At 33.3% G+C, this 12,048-nt stretch overlaps 8 non-coding genes across 8 annotated transcripts; 3 read left to right on the forward strand and 5 right to left on the reverse strand.

Moving 5' to 3' along the window:
• Positions 1-822: 822 nt before the first annotated feature.
• On the reverse strand, positions 823-894 carry TRNAQ-CUG (transfer RNA glutamine (anticodon CUG)). Its single transcript has one exon. It is a non-coding gene; the product is annotated as a tRNA-Gln (tRNA).
• Positions 895-2,442: 1,548 nt separating this feature from the next.
• Positions 2,443-2,514, forward strand: TRNAQ-UUG (transfer RNA glutamine (anticodon UUG)). Its single transcript has one exon. It is a non-coding gene; the product is annotated as a tRNA-Gln (tRNA).
• An 824-nt stretch (positions 2,515-3,338) lies between these two features.
• Positions 3,339-3,410, reverse strand: TRNAQ-CUG (transfer RNA glutamine (anticodon CUG)). Its single transcript has one exon. It is a non-coding gene; the product is annotated as a tRNA-Gln (tRNA).
• Positions 3,411-4,958: 1,548 nt separating this feature from the next.
• Positions 4,959-5,030, forward strand: TRNAQ-UUG (transfer RNA glutamine (anticodon UUG)). Its single transcript has one exon. It is a non-coding gene; the product is annotated as a tRNA-Gln (tRNA).
• Positions 5,031-5,854: 824 nt separating this feature from the next.
• TRNAQ-CUG (transfer RNA glutamine (anticodon CUG)) lies at positions 5,855-5,926 on the reverse strand. The gene has a single exon. It is a non-coding gene; the product is annotated as a tRNA-Gln (tRNA).
• A 2,445-nt stretch (positions 5,927-8,371) lies between these two features.
• On the reverse strand, positions 8,372-8,443 carry TRNAQ-CUG (transfer RNA glutamine (anticodon CUG)). The gene has a single exon. It is a non-coding gene; the product is annotated as a tRNA-Gln (tRNA).
• A 1,547-nt stretch (positions 8,444-9,990) lies between these two features.
• TRNAQ-UUG (transfer RNA glutamine (anticodon UUG)) lies at positions 9,991-10,062 on the forward strand. Its single transcript has one exon. It is a non-coding gene; the product is annotated as a tRNA-Gln (tRNA).
• An 825-nt stretch (positions 10,063-10,887) lies between these two features.
• On the reverse strand, positions 10,888-10,959 carry TRNAQ-CUG (transfer RNA glutamine (anticodon CUG)). Its single transcript has one exon. It is a non-coding gene; the product is annotated as a tRNA-Gln (tRNA).
• Positions 10,960-12,048: the final 1,089 nt, after the last annotated feature.

Genomic DNA, 12,048 nt, shown 5'->3' on the forward strand with positions numbered 1-12,048 from the left:
TTATGACTCTTGACCAAATCATTTTCTTTCAAGTGTATTCATTAATATCACATATCTAATACCGGTAGGGTGAACAATTAATTTATTGATTATACTCTAAAAGTTTATTAGATGTGAGCAAATAATAGAAATTTTACAATACCTGGAAACTAAATGGCTCAAAATAATGAGAGATTTTACAAACTCACTCTGGTTTCTCAAACTCATCACAGGGGCCTGATGCAAGACATTACTTTTTAAAATCTTACTGTTATTGTTAAGGCGAACAAGGAACTTTTTCATTGCAAAGCATTCATTAAAACAAAACTTGAGGAGTCAAACTTTGTATTACGGGGACCGAAGATGTGCAGTTTGAATAATAATCTTGAAATTCAGACGTACAAAGATTTTACACACTGATTTTCAACAGTAAATCCACAACCAAAAAAGTTGAATCTTTTGAAAGACATGTCGAGGTGTGAATCTGAAATTCACTTTTAAAGACATTTACAATGAAATGCACTGTGTAAGTCCAGCATGTTGTCAGCTAAGAAATCAGCAAAAATGAACTATCTCATTACTGGCCATATAGATGAGAAAGGAAAATAAACTCATGTTTACAATGTGGATGTGAAAGAACAGTTTCTAGGTTCAGCTTCAATATTTATGTTAATGAATAATTGATATGTTCATATTGTCTAACAGCTATCTAGACGGATAAAGCTATGTATGCATCTATACATACTTATGCGTTCATACGCATCAGTATAAAACATTGATATTATGTTTTTTCTAGACCAAATTCTAAAAAATGAGTTAAACAGTGAATCTCATAATTGTAGTAGGTCCCACCGAGATTTGAACTCGGATCGCTGGATTCAGAGTCCAGAGTGCTAACCATTACACCATGGAACCCTCTCACACAAGAGTGACGTTTCCATTGAGACAAAAGAGAGCGCATCAGTGATGGCCTTCTCTTATATTGATAAAAAGATATCTCATTTGAATGGTCATAGTGGATAGAGCTTTAATGTGATTTGATTCTTTTCAGCTATATTCTCTATAAAAGTGTTAAATATTCAAATGTTTATCTGAATATAAAAGTTATATCACAATGTTCATCTTTGCCTGTAGCATAATAAAACAGTCTACATTTCCAGACTACTGAAGCAATGTCTCTGTCTCCTGCATGGGTGGCTCCATAGAGCAATGGTTGGCAATTTGGACTTTGCATCCAATGATCCGATTTGAAACCTTGGAGGGACTTTTTTTATTACTCTTGAGCTTTTCCATTTCTTCATCTTTGTTCATTGATAGCTCAAATCCAACACCAGTAGGTTGAAAGAGTCAATTATTGAATGCTTTCAAAATGTCCATCAGCTTGAACAAGTTACATCAATACAAACTTTAAAATACTTTGACATCAAATTTCTTCACAAAGTAGTTAGCCATTATAAAATCATATTCTGATTTTCTCAAACGCATTTCAGATGGGTGATTCACAGCATCACTTTTTTAAGCTTTCCCGCTATTGATAAGGCGAAAATAGCACATTTTGAATGAGAAGTTTTCTTCAATCAAACATAGAGGAACCCAAATGATGATCTCATTCAGCTAGTAAAAATGTTGTTTTATATTAGTATGGAAATCGTGAAAAGAAAATGTTTTTCATGCTGATTTACAACAGTTGATCTCCAATCGTAAAATATAAGCTTTTGGTCGGAGGCATCACAGGTACTGATCAAATTCTAATTTTTGAACATTGTTCACAAATCATATGATATGCTTTATATACATAAACTGTATTGTTGGATCAATACTGAGTAAAACGTGACTATCTCAATTTCAGGACATATAAAAGAGAAAGAAGTAGAAACTCATGTTTCAAATGCTGAGAGGCAACAACTGTTCATGATTTTCACCTCCACTAATTATATTTATTTTTATAATCTATATGTTTATATTTTCCTATAAATATACAGAGACATATAGCTATATATACAGAGATACATATGTACAGGTTGATTTTTACATGTGTATAAGTAAATGTGATGTTGTTCCAAATAAAACTTCTAAGAACTGAATGGAAAAGAAAATTGTAAAGTTCAGATAAGTCCCACTGAAATTTGTACTCAGATCCCTGTTTTCAGAGTCCAGAGTGCTAACCATGACACCATCCACCCTCCCGTACCAGGGTGAGCTTTCCATTTTGACAGAAGAGATTTGCCTCAGGGGGCAACTTATCTTTCATTGAAAAATATTATCTCACATAAAAACCACTGTTCAACAGAGTTATAACGTTATTTGAGTCTTTTGGGCAACATCCTTCCCCAACATAGTTCAATATGCAAAAGTTTACCAGAATAGGAAAGCAATCCAATACAGTTTCTCTTTGACAGTAGAATATTAAAAACTTTGACATTTCCACATTCCTGCAGCAGTTTATGCTCCTTTCACATGGGAGGTTCCATGGTGTAATGGTTAGCACTTTGGACTTTGAATCCAATGATCCGAGTTCAAATCTCGGTGGGACCATTTTATGACTCTTGACCAAATCATTTTCTTTCAAGTGTATTCATTAATATCACATATCTAATACCGGTAGGGTGAACAATTAATTTATTGATTATACTCAAAAAGTTTATTAGATGTGAGCAAATAATAGAAATTTTACAATACCTGGAAACTAAATGGCTCAAAATAATGAGAGATTTTACAAACTCACTCTGGTTTCTCAAACTCATCACAGGGGCCTGATGCAAGACATTACTTTTTAAAATCTTACTGTTATTGTTAAGGCGAACAAGGAACTTTTTCATTGCAAAGCATTCATTAAAACAAAACTTGAGGAGTCAAACTTTGTATTACGGGGACCGAAGATGTGCAGTTTGAATAATAATCTTGAAATTCAGACGTACAAAGATTTTACACACTGATTTTCAACAGTAAATCCACAACCAAAAAAGTTGAATCTTTTGAAAGACATGTCGAGGTGTGAATCTGAAATTCACTTTTAAAGACATTTACAATGAAATGCACTGTGTAAGTCCAGCATGTTGTCAGCTAAGAAATCAGCAAAAATGAACTATCTCATTACTGGCCATATAGATGAGAAAGGAAAATAAACTCATGTTTACAATGTGGATGTGAAAGAACAGTTTCTAGGTTCAGCTTCAATATTTATGTTAATGAATAATTGATATGTTCATATTGTCTAACAGCTATCTAGACGGATAAAGCTATGTATGCATCTATACATACTTATGCGTTCATACGCATCAGTATAAAACATTGATATTATGTTTTTTCTAGACCAAATTCTAAAAAATGAGTTAAACAGTGAATCTCATAATAGTAGTAGGTCCCACCGAGATTTGAACTCGGATCGCTGGATTCAGAGTCCAGAGTGCTAACCATTACACCATGGAACCCTCTCACACAAGAGTGACGTTTCCATTGAGACAAAAGAGAGCGCATCAGTGATGGCCTTCTCTTATATTGATAAAAAGATATCTCATTTGAATGGTCATAGTGGATAGAGCTTTAATGTGATTTGATTCTTTTCAGCTATATTCTCTATAAAAGTGTTAAATATTCAAATGTTTATCTGAATATAAAAGTTATATCACAATGTTCATCTTTGCCTGTAGCATAATAAAACAGTCTACATTTCCAGACTACTGAAGCAATGTCTCTGTCTCCTGCATGGGTGGCTCCATAGAGCAATGGTTGGCAATTTGGACTTTGCATCCAATGATCCGATTTGAAACCTTGGAGGGACTTTTTTTATTACTCTTGAGCTTTTCCATTTCTTCATCTTTGTTCATTGATAGCTCAAATCCAACACCAGTAGGTTGAAAGAGTCAATTATTGAATGCTTTCAAAATGTCCATCAGCTTGAACAAGTTACATCAATACAAACTTTAAAATACTTTGACATCAAATTTCTTCACAAAGTAGTTAGCCATTATAAAATCATATTCTGATTTTCTCAAACGCATTTCAGATGGGTGATTCACAGCATCACTTTTTTAAGCTTTCCCGCTATTGATAAGGCGAAAATAGCACATTTTGAATGAGAAGTTTTCTTCAATCAAACATAGAGGAACCCAAATGATGATCTCATTCAGCTAGTAAAAATGTTGTTTTATATTAGTATGGAAATCGTGAAAAGAAAATGTTTTTCATGCTGATTTACAACAGTTGATCTCCAATCGTAAAATATAAGCTTTTGGTCGGAGGCATCACAGGTACTGATCAAATTCTAATTTTTGAACATTGTTCACAAATCATATGATATGCTTTATATACATAAACTGTATTGTTGGATCAATACTGAGTAAAAAGTGACTATCTCAATTTCAGGACATATAAAAGAGAAAGAAGTAGAAACTCATGTTTCAAATGCTGAGAGGCAACAACTGTTCATGATTTTCACCTCCACTAATTATATTTATTTTTATAATCTATATGTTTATATTTTCCTATAAATATACAGAGACATATAGCTATATATACAGAGATACATATGTACAGGTTGATTTTTACATGTGTATAAGTAAATGTGATGTTGTTCCAAATAAAACTTCTAAGAACTGAATGGAAAAGAAAATTGTAAAGTTCAGATAAGTCCCACTGAAATTTGTACTCAGATCCCTGTTTTCAGAGTCCAGAGTGCTAACCATGACACCATCCACCCTCCCGTACCAGGGTGAGCTTTCCATTTTGACAGAAGAGATTTGCCTCAGGGGGCAACTTATCTTTCATTGAAAAATATTATCTCACATAAAAACCACTGTTCAACAGAGTTATAACGTTATTTGAGTCTTTTGGGCAACATCCTTCCCCAACATAGTTCAATATGCAAAAGTTTACCAGAATAGGAAAGCAATCCAATACAGTTTCTCTTTGACAGTAGAATATTAAAAACTTTGACATTTCCACATTCCTGCAGCAGTTTATGCTCCTTTCACATGGGAGGTTCCATGGTGTAATGGTTAGCACTTTGGACTTTGAATCCAATGATCCGAGTTCAAATCTCGGTGGGACCATTTTATGACTCTTGACCAAATCATTTTCTTTCAAGTGTATTCATTAATATCACATATCTAATACCGGTAGGGTGAACAATTAATTTATTGATTATACTCTAAAAGTTTATTAGATGTGAGCAAATAATAGAAATTTTACAATACCTGGAAACTAAATGGCTCAAAATAATGAGAGATTTTACAAACTCACTCTGGTTTCTCAAACTCATCACAGGGGCCTGATGCAAGACATTACTTTTTAAAATCTTACTGTTATTGTTAAGGCGAACAAGGAACTTTTTCATTGCAAAGCATTCATTAAAACAAAACTTGAGGAGTCAAACTTTGTATTACGGGGACCGAAGATGTGCAGTTTGAATAATAATCTTGAAATTCAGACGTACAAAGATTTTACACACTGATTTTCAACAGTAAATCCACAACCAAAAAAGTTGAATCTTTTGAAAGACATGTCGAGGTGTGAATCTGAAATTCACTTTTAAAGACATTTACAATGAAATGCACTGTGTAAGTCCAGCATGTTGTCAGCTAAGAAATCAGCAAAAATGAACTATCTCATTACTGGCCATATAGATGAGAAAGGAAAATAAACTCATGTTTACAATGTGGATGTGAAAGAACAGTTTCTAGGTTCAGCTTCAATATTTATGTTAATGAATAATTGATATGTTCATATTGTCTAACAGCTATCTAGACGGATAAAGCTATGTATGCATCTATACATACTTATGCGTTCATACGCATCAGTATAAAACATTGATATTATGTTTTTTCTAGACCACATTCTAAAAAATGAGTTAAACAGTGAATCTCATAATTGTAGTAGGTCCCACCGAGATTTGAACTCGGATCGCTGGATTCAGAGTCCAGAGTGCTAACCATTACACCATGGAACCCTCTCACACAAGAGTGACGTTTCCATTGAGACAAAAGAGAGCGCATCAGTGATGGCCTTCTCTTATATTGATAAAAAGATATCTCATTTGAATGGTCATAGTGGATAGAGCTTTAATGTGATTTGATTCTTTTCAGCTATATTCTCTATAAAAGTGTTAAATATTCAAATGTTTATCTGAATATAAAAGTTATATCACAATGTTCATCTTTGCCTGTAGCATAATAAAACAGTCTACATTTCCAGACTACTGAAGCAATGTCTCTGTCTCCTGCATGGGTGGCTCCATAGAGCAATGGTTGGCAATTTGGACTTTGCATCCAATGATCCGATTTGAAACCTTGGAGGGACTTTTTTTATTACTCTTGAGCTTTTCCATTTCTTCATCTTTGTTCATTGATAGCTCAAATCCAACACCAGTAGGTTGAAAGAGTCAATTATTGAATGCTTTCAAAATGTCCATCAGCTTGAACAAGTTACATCAATACAAACTTTAAAATACTTTGACATCAAATTTCTTCACAAAGTAGTTAGCCATTATAAAATCATATTCTGATTTTCTCAAACGCATTTCAGATGGGTGATTCACAGCATCACTTTTTTAAGCTTTCCCGCTATTGATAAGGCGAAAATAGCACATTTTGAATGAGAAGTTTTCTTCAATCAAACATAGAGGAACCCAAATGATGATCTCATTCAGCTAGTAAAAATGTTGTTTTATATTAGTATGGAAATCGTGAAAAGAAAATGTTTTTCATGCTGATTTACAACAGTTGATCTCCAATCGTAAAATATAAGCTTTTGGTCGGAGGCATCACAGGTACTGATCAAATTCTAATTTTTGAACATTGTTCACAAATCATATGATATGCTTTATATACATAAACTGTATTGTTGGATCAATACTGAGTAAAAAGTGACTATCTCAATTTCAGGACATATAAAAGAGAAAGAAGTAGAAACTCATGTTTCAAATGCTGAGAGGCAACAACTGTTCATGATTTTCACCTCCACTAATTATATTTATTTTTATAATCTATATGTTTATATTTTCCTATAAATATACAGAGACATATAGCTATATATACAGAGATACATATGTACAGGTTGATTTTTACATGTTTATAAGTAAATGTGATGTTGTTCCAAATAAAACTTCTAAGAACTGAATGGAAAAGAAAATTGTAAAGTTCAGATAAGTCCCACTGAAATTTGTACTCAGATCCCTGTTTTCAGAGTCCAGAGTGCTAACCATGACACCATCCACCCTCCCGTACCAGGGTGAGCTTTCCATTTTGACAGAAGAGATTTGCCTCAGGGGGCAACTTATCTTTCATTGAAAAATATTATCTCACATAAAAACCACTGTTCAACAGAGTTACAACGTTATTTGAGTCTTTTGGGCAACATCCTTCCCCAACATAGTTCAATATGCAAAAGTTTACCAGAATAGGAAAGCAATCCAATACAGTTTCTCTTTGACAGTAGAATATTAAAAACTTTGACATTTCCACATTCCTGCAGCAGTTTATGCTCCTTTCACATGGAAGGTTCCATGGTGTAATGGTTAGCACTTTGGACTTTAAATCCAATGATCCGAGTTCAAATCTCGGTGGGACCATTTTATGACTCTTGACCAAATCATTTTCTTTCAAGTGTATTCATTAATATCACATATCTAATACCGGTAGGGTGAACAATTAATTTATTGATTATACTCTAAAAGTTTATTAGATGTGAGCAAATAATAGAAATTTTACAATACCTGGAAACTAAATGGCTCAAAATAATGAGAGATTTTACAAACTCACTCTGGTTTCTCAAACTCATCACAGGGGCCTGATGCAAGACATTACTTTTTAAAATCTTACTGTTATTGTCAAGGCGAACAAGGAACTTTTTCATTGCAAAGCATTCATTAAAACAAAACTTGAGGAGTCAAACTTTGTATTACGGGGACCGAAGATGTGCAGTTTGAATAATAATCTTGAAATTCAGACGTACAAAGATTTTACACACTGATTTTCAACAGTAAATCCACAACCAAAAAAGTTGAATCTTTTGAAAGACATGTCAAAGGTGTGAATCTGAAATTCACTTTTAAAGACATTCACAATGAAATGCACTGTGTAAGTCCAGCATGTTGTCAGCTAAGAAATCAGCAAAAATGAACTATCTCATTACTGGCCATATAGATGAGAAAGGAAAATAAACTCATGTTTACAATGTGGATGTGAAAGAACAGTTTCTAGGTTCAGCTTCAATATTTATGTTAATGAATAATTGATATGTTCATATTGTCTAACAGCTATCTAGACGGATAAAGCTATGTATGCATCTATACATACTTATGCGTTCATACGCATCAGTATAAAACATTGATATTATGTTTTTTCTAGACCAAATTCTAAAAAATGAGTTAAACAGTGAATCTCATAATTGTAGTAGGTCCCACCGAGATTTGAACTCGGATCGCTGGATTCAGAGTCCAGAGTGCTAACCATTACACCATGGAACCCTCTCACACAAGAGTGACATTTCCATTGAGACAAAAGAGAGCGCATCAGTGATGGCCTTCTCTTATATTGATAAAAAGATATCTCATTTGAATGGTCATAGTGGATAGAGCTTTAATGTGATTTGATTCTTTTCAGCTATATTCTCTATAAAAGTGTTAAATATTCAAATGTTTATCTGAATATAAAAGTTATATCACAATGTTCATCTTTGCCTGTAGCATAATAAAACAGTCTACATTTTCAGACTACTGAAGCAATGTCTCTGTCTCCTGCATGGGTGGCTCCATAGAGCAATGGTTGGCAATTTGGACTTTGCATCCAATGATCCGATTTGAAACCTTGGAGGGACTTTTTTTATTACTCTTGAGCTTTTCCATTTCTTCATCTTTGTTCATTGATAGCTCAAATCCAACACCAGTAGGTTGAAAGAGTCAATTATTGAATGCTTTCAAAATGTCCATCAGCTTGAACAAGTTACATCAATACAAACTTTAAAATACTTTGACATCAAATTTCTTCACAAAGTAGTTAGCCATTATAAAATCATATTCTGATTTTCTCAAACGCATTTCAGATGGGTGATTCACAGCATCACTTTTTTAAGCTTTCCCGCTATTGATAAGGCGAAAATAGCACATTTTGAATGAGAAGTTTTCTTCAATCAAACATAGAGGAACCCAAATGATGATCTCATTCAGCTAGTAAAAATGTTGTTTTATATTAGTATGGAAACGTGAAAAGAAAATGTTTTTCATGCTGATTTACAACAGTTGATCTCCAATCGTAAAATATAAGCTTTTGGTCGGAGGCATCACAGGTACTGATCAAATTCTCATTTTTGAACTTTATTCACAAATCATATGATATGCTTTGTATACATCAACTGTATTGTTGGATCAATACTGAGTAAAAAGTGACTATCTCAATTTCAGGACATATAAAAGAGAAAGAAGTAGAAACTCATGTTTCAAATGCTGAGAGGCAACAACTGTTCATGATTTTCACCTCCACTAATTATATTTATTTTTATAATCTATATGTTTATATTTTCCTATAAATATACAGAGACATATAGCTATATATACAGAGATACATATGTACAGGTTGATTTTTACATGTGTATAAGTAAATGTGATGTTGTTCCAAATAAAACTTCTAAGAACTGAATGGAAAAGAAAATTGTAAAGTTCAGATAAGTCCCACTGAAATTTGTACTCAGATCCCTGTTTTCAGAGTCCAGAGTGCTAACCATGACACCATCCACCCTCCCGTACCAGGGTGAGCTTTCCATTTTGACAGAAGAGATTTGCCTCAGGGGGCAACTTATCTTTCATTGAAAAATATTATCTCACATAAAAACCACTGTTCAACAGAGTTATAACGTTATTTGAGTCTTTTGGGCAACATCCTTCCCCAACATAGTTCAATATGCAAAAGTTTACCAGAATAGGAAAGCAATCCAATACAGTTTCTCTTTGACAGTAGAATATTAAAAACTTTGACATTTCCACATTCCTGCAGCAGTTTATGCTCCTTTCACATGGGAGGTTCCATGGTGTAATGGTTAGCACTTTGGACTTTGAATCCAATGATCCGAGTTCAAATCTCGGTGGGACCATTTTATGACTCTTGACCAAATCATTTTCTTTCAAGTGTATTCATTAATATCACATATCTAATACCGGTAGGGTGAACAATTAATTTATTGATTATACTCTAAAAGTTTATTAGATGTGAGCAAATAATAGAAATTTTACAATACCTGGAAACTAAATGGCTCAAAATAATGAGAGATTTTACAAACTCACTCTGGTTTCTCAAACTCATCACAGGGGCCTGATGCAAGACATTACTTTTTAAAATCTTACTGTTATTGTTAAGGCGAACAAGGAACTTTTTCATTGCAAAGCATTCATTAAAACAAAACTTGAGGAGTCAAACTTTGTATTACGGGGACCGAAGATGTGCAGTTTGAATAATAATCTTGAAATTCAGACGTACAAAGATTTTACACACTGATTTTCAACAGTAAATCCACAACCAAAAAAGTTGAATCTTTTGAAAGACATGTCAAAGGTGTGAATCTGAAATTCACTTTTAAAGACATTCACAATGAAATGCACTGTGTAAGTCCAGCATGTTGTCAGCTAATAAATCAGCAAAAATGAACTATCTCATTACTGGCCATATAGATGAGAAAGGAAAATAAACTCATGTTTACAATGTGGATGTGAAAGAACAGTTTCTAGGTTCAGCTTCAATATTTATGTTAATGAATAATTGATATGTTCATATTGTCTAACAGCTATCTAGACGGATAAAGCTATGTATGCATCTATACATACTTATGCGTTCATACGCATCAGTATAAAACATTGATATTATGTTTTTTCTAGACCAAATTCTAAAAAATGAGTTAAACAGTGAATCTCATAATTGTAGTAGGTCCCACCGAGATTTGAACTCGGATCGCTGGATTCAGAGTCCAGAGTGCTAACCATTACACCATGGAACCCTCTCACACAAGAGTGACGTTTCCATTGAGACAAAAGAGAGCGCATCAGTGATGGCCTTCTCTTATATTGATAAAAAGATATCTCATTTGAATGGTCATAGTGGATAGAGCTTTAATGTGATTTGATTCTTTTCAGCTATATTCTCTATAAAAGTGTTAAATATTCAAATGTTTATCTGAATATAAAAGTTATATCACAATGTTCATCTTTGCCTGTAGCATAATAAAACAGTCTACATTTCCAGACTACTGAAGCAATGTCTCTGTCTCCTGCATGGGTGGCTCCATAGAGCAATGGTTGGCAATTTGGACTTTGCATCCAATGATCCGATTTGAAACCTTGGAGGGACTTTTTTTATTACTCTTGAGCTTTTCCATTTCTTCATCTTTGTTCATTGATAGCTCAAATCCAACACCAGTAGGTTGAAAGAGTCAATTATTGAATGCTTTCAAAATGTCCATCAGCTTGAACAAGTTACATCAATACAAACTTTAAAATACTTTGACATCAAATTTCTTCACAAAGTAGTTAGCCATTATAAAATCATATTCTGATTTTCTCAAACGCATTTCAGATGGGTGATTCACAGCATCACTTTTTTAAGCTTTCCCGCTATTGATAAGGCGAAAATAGCACATTTTGAATGAGAAGTTTTCTTCAATCAAACATAGAGGAACCCAAATGATGATCTCATTCAGCTAGTAAAAATGTTGTTTTATATTAGTATGGAAATCGTGAAAAGAAAATGTTTTTCATGCTGATTTACAACAGTTGATCTCCAATCGTAAAATATAAGCTTTTGGTCGGAGGCATCACAGGTACTGATCAAATTCTAATTTTTGAACATTGTTCACAAATCATATGATATGCTTTATATACATAAACTGTATTGTTGGATCAATACTGAGTAAAAAGTGACTATCTCAATTTCAGGACATATAAAAGAGAAAGAAGTAGAAACTCATGTTTCAAATGCTGAGAGGCAACAACTGTTCATGATTTTCACCTCCACTAATTATATTTATTTTTATAATCTATATGTTTATATTTTCCTATAAATATACAGAGACATATAGCTATATATACAG

This window comes from Triturus cristatus, chromosome 5_2 (assembly GCF_964204655.1).
Source record: "Triturus cristatus chromosome 5_2, aTriCri1.1, whole genome shotgun sequence".
Taxonomy (NCBI): domain Eukaryota; kingdom Metazoa; phylum Chordata; class Amphibia; order Caudata; family Salamandridae; genus Triturus; species Triturus cristatus.